The sequence below is a fragment of the Corvus brachyrhynchos genome, unplaced genomic scaffold, assembly GCF_000691975.1.
Source record: "Corvus brachyrhynchos isolate BGI_N302 unplaced genomic scaffold, ASM69197v1 scaffold100, whole genome shotgun sequence".
Classification (NCBI taxonomy): domain Eukaryota; kingdom Metazoa; phylum Chordata; class Aves; order Passeriformes; family Corvidae; genus Corvus; species Corvus brachyrhynchos.
Window position 1 is genome coordinate 543896 of NW_008236230.1, and position 5066 is coordinate 548961.

The 5066-nt window shown below is 39.1% G+C and overlaps 1 long non-coding RNA gene across 1 annotated transcript; it reads left to right on the plus strand.

Moving 5' to 3' along the window:
* The first annotated feature begins 212 nt into the window (after nt 1-212).
* LOC108449786 lies at nt 213-4257 on the plus strand. Its single transcript, XR_001866074.1, has 2 exons — nt 213-546; nt 3864-4257. It is a non-coding gene; the product is annotated as an uncharacterized LOC108449786 (long non-coding RNA).
* Nucleotides 4258-5066: the final 809 nt, after the last annotated feature.

Here is a 5066-nt window from a genome sequence, read left to right on the forward strand (position 1 = left end):
GAGGGTGCTAAATACACCTGGGCTGTGCCATCGACACTGCCAGCAGTGCCACCCAGGTCTGTGGTTGAAGTCTGTCTACACTATCAGCATGATTAACTACACCAGCAACTTTTAATTACCTGCAGATGGGGTGGGAGTATGTGGGGAAATTGCTATCTTGTAGAATAAATCATCACCTCCCTTCCTTTTATCCCTTATGCAATAGAGGACACTGAGTCTGCCTACTGACAGCAATAGGACCAGGATTTTCTAAGCCTGCTATTGGGGATCTAGTTCTGAAAATGATGGAAAATTTTGGCAGCATTTCGGGAAGAGTTCTTCCAGCTGGAAATCTTCAATTTTGATAAATGCTCTGTATGTGTTGGCTCGATAGAAAGCATTAAACCAGTGTAGGATCAGACCCATCACTGAGAACAGCAACAGTTTTCTTCTTCTGTCTGCTCAACATATTTTTTGTCTGATGCCATCAAGCTTTTTGAAAAGAACCTAACCTTCTACTGGAGCCAGTGAAAGGGAAGAAAAGCAAAATGCACTAGGAATGATGTGGTAAGTTTTTGAAAAAGATTAAGCCTGCACAAAATTATCATTTTTAAATACTTTTAATCATGGATCAGTTGTAGCAGTTGATACTGAAGGATGACCTTAGAAGGAACTGAGGCCAATACCTCAGCTTTCTCATGTGGAGGCTAAATATTTTATAAAAACCAAGATTCTTCCAAGATTCATGTGCATTCATATGTATCTCTCATTTCTGAATGTTTGAGGCAGTAATCATTATAAACATTTTGCTAGCTTGCAAAACAGCAAGGAACCTTGATTTCAGTCTTTTAAACATTATTCTAACACAGTTAAATTCTGTTCTGTACACTGTTTCTCTTTGTCAACAAAGAGTTTATTCTATAAGCATTGATATTAATTAAACACAATTTCTCAAGGTTATTTCAACTAAATGCCCAGCTCTGCCCCCTTAATTTCTATGACCCCTACCATCAACACGTGTGACAACCGCTAATAAGGAAGGGTTTTGTGCCCATCTTCAACGTATTTTTCTTTCTTTTCTTCCATATTTTCAATCAATTTTGTCAGCTGAGCAGAAGATGCGTGTGGACTGTTGCCTGTGTAAACTGCCCAGCCACATACTGGCCTCCTGAGTGGCCAGCCAGTTTCTCATCCGCTGGGTCAGTCAAATGCTTTGGGAAAGGGCTAAACTTTATGCCATGGCTCTTTCTGGATAAAGGAGAGGACAAGGTTTTCCTTTGCGACCCAGCCTCAGTTTTCATAAGGCATCTGCGCCTCTCTGCAATTTGGGAAATGTCCTGACTCTCAGGTTCGAAAGTTTCTAGAAGAGGAGTGACAGATGGACATGGAAGAGTTGCAATTCCTCTAGCAACCAAGCCACAAGTATACTCTTCCAGGAATACTATGTGTTGATGAAAAATTTTATGAGGAGGAGCTCACACATATCTGAAATAGAAGGAAATATATATCAAAAAGCACAGCAGAGCCAGTATAAAGAAACAACATATGCAATTACTTCAGTATGTACCAAGAGAATTTTGTATACCATTTAGGGCACGCCATACTGGTATTTAAAAAGAAAATCCTTTTAGTTTTTATCACGCTAAAAATTTACCATCTGTTATACGGAAGTTTGTTTTTCCCTTTCGTTGTAATTAACTTTTTATTGAATTAATTACTCCAGGTGAGCTGGAAGCTGCTGTTCTACCTCACCTGGTGTGGCTGAGTGTACCCACACCCAGCCTTGCCATTCACCATTCAGATGCAAATCGTCCTGCTCCCCACACGAAATCCTTGGCACATACCCAAAAAGCCTGCTAGCAACAGAAAACAATAACATGGCAGGCAGCTGCTGCTGCACAGAAGGGAAAAAAAAGTTTTAGTAAAAAGGACATATATTCCCTGCTTGGTCATTTAAAAATGTGTATTCTACTGAATAAGGCAGGTGAGAAAATATTGGAGATAAAGACAGAGTGAATTTTAAATAACTTGCACATGGCACCTACAGGACACTGGCCCCTTTTCTGCATGACAATTAATATTTTTGCTAACTTGATACATTATGCATATGTGTGTGTCTGTATACATGTATATACACGGGCACAAGCAGTGAAGCAAACCTGTCAAAAAATTAGAATAAAGCAGTGAGCTGAACTAGATTATGAAAGAGTTCTGTTAATTGCAGTAACATTGTACTTAAACACACAATAAGGTAGAGTCCTCATCCGAGGAGCCTGTCTGGAGATGATGAATTAATTCCATGCACATTTATAAATTGAGGTCACAAAAGAAATAGATGAAAGCTGCTTAAAATAAAATTACATATTGCATTCATGATTATCTCTCTATAAGACAGCAAGAAAGAATAATCTGTTGCTAAATTTTATTTATTTTAGCTATTTACTAAGTGTTCCTTTGGTGGAGAATAGAAGAGAAGATAATAGAATAGAACAGAGAACAGAGTGGCAGAAGCCAAACCCTTGTGGATTGATAAGTACTACACCATATGGCACAATCCATATATTTTGAGAATATCCTGAGACACTGTGGCAGCTTTTTGCAGTAAAGGTGGCCTCCACCTTGCAATGATTCTCATGCATGTGCAAAGCCCAGCACAGCAATACGGCCTTTCTTGCCCTTGAGACAGCACACACTGTTCTTTTTTTACCAAGTCAGGACCTGTTCATGTAATTTTCCTTTTTGTTGTTTTGATGTACTTTTCCTCTTCCTCTTTAAAACCTAGTTAAAGCTCACCTTGCTGAGAGACAGATGCAGGGATGAGGTTCCTATTATCTGGGTTGTTCATAGCCAACAGAAGAAGCAACAAAATAGGATCATGCAGAACAGGCATACATGTTATCGGTGTTAGTGAAGTTATTACACATTTGGCGCTACTACAGGCGTTCTGCTTGCCAAAGCACTGGGTGGAAGTTTAAGAAGAAAATGATTATCCCTATTCAGAGCAAAGATGGTCAATCAATCCTTTATCAATTCCCTTGACACAGCAGCACGAGAGCGTGGTTGACTTCCCAGAGAGTACATGGGATGCCTCCAGTTAGCTGAAACCCACTTCTGAGCGTATCTATCCTGAAACCACATGATCTTTGGAGACAATGAGCTCCAGGGACTTGCTAGAAGGAGTAATTCCATAATAAGATTCTTTTCTGGTCTGGATGCAACATTACAAAATGGGAGAAGATGCGGTCAGGAGAATCTCTAATCGGCACAACAAACTTAATAGTAATAGGTTTGCCAACCACACTAACTTTTATACTTTTCTGAGTACTGGTGTGGAGCTCAGGTTTTGATAGCAATTGTCTCAGTAACTATTTGCTGGCTTGAGTTTGTGTAATTGTGTCACAACTAAAATGGAATAATGTGCTGAAATGATCAAAAATGAGAAATGTGTGAGTACTAATGACCAAACCCACCACACAAAATGTAGGGAAGAGTTCTCAGAGCTGGTGGAACAATACTATTGCAATACACTGTTGATGTGACTCCAGCCAATATCTCCGCATGATGCTGCAACACACAGTGTGCACGTAACAGCCCAGGGCAAGTTTAATCCCAACACCTCTGCACCACATCATTGCACAGCACAGATATGCCAAAGAAGTCAACATGGGGCCAGTTGGCACAGCAGCTGGCACAGACACTCTTACCTGGCTGACAAGCCCTCAGTGGCAGTGTAAGGGAAGATCATGACACAAGGTACACTGGCCCCCACCATGATTACAATCAAACTCCATATCAAATCTCATGAAAACTCTTACATGCCTCCTATTTGTCCTTTGCTGCCCAAGCTACCTATAGCAGTTATTTATGACTTCATTTATTTTAAGGAGATTCATCCTCTGAACCAGCTGTTAAACCAAAGGCGACCAAGCAACCACTCAGATGGGGAATAGGATCAACAGGATTACAGATCTGGTTGAAGTTGAGCTATCAGGAGCTGCAATAATTAGGTTGTATGGGGACTCAGCTTCATGCCCAGACCAGCATCATCATTGGAGGAAATGGTAATTCTGCTGGAAATTTGTCATCTCTTTCTTAAAAACCACATCAGGAGATTTCTCTTCTCTCAAGCACGTCTTGTGATTGTAGCCGCAGAAATACCATCTAGCGGGTGGAGAAAAAAGGCAACCTTGAACTAAATCCTTCTTTGTTTTGTATAGAAACTGGCACACGAATGGTAAACTATAATTTTTATTATATTTAAAAGCTACTTAAAGATCATATTCACATGCTGTTAAATGTGTTATTAATTTTGATAAGGCAAGTGTGAATACAATTTCACCGTTATTACACAAATGTGTGAAAGGACAGCTAGAGCACTCATCACATCAAAAATTAGTCATATTTATTTCTATGTAAAAGTTATTTAAATGGATGTGCAAATCTATGTGACTATACATGCATTCTATATATTTAATATATATTTCATATATATTTTCATATATATATTGTATCTATCTCTACAGATAGTCTCTATACTTATTTAAACAGTTATTTATATACCTGACCTATGTGATTTTTGCTCAATCTTTCTATTCTGTGACATACTCAAATGTAACTTAAAATCACTATGATTTGCCATTTGCTTGTAAGAAAAAGTTGTACCTAATTATGAGCTTCTCATCCTAAAAAAAAAAAAAATAGTGTGAATTTGACTCTGAAGGAAACAAAATAATTCAATGGCTTTAAAAGACTAGATTTTTCCAGCTATTTATTAATATTAATAGACTACATTTTCACATGCCACAAATAGAATAGAATCATAGAATGGTTTGGGTTGGAAGGGACTTCGGGCAAGAATATCCTGAATGAGATCAGGTTACCCAGGGCCCCATCCAACCTGGCCTTGAACACTTCCAGGGATGGGGCATCCACTGCTTCTGTGGGCAACCCAGTGCCTCACCACCCTCACAGCAAAGAATTTCTTCCTAGTCTAAACCCACCCTCTGTCAGTTTAAAGCCATTATCCCTTGTCGTGCCACTTGTAAATCTTCTATCCTTGTAAGAACTTCTCCAGGGTCTTAAGCTAA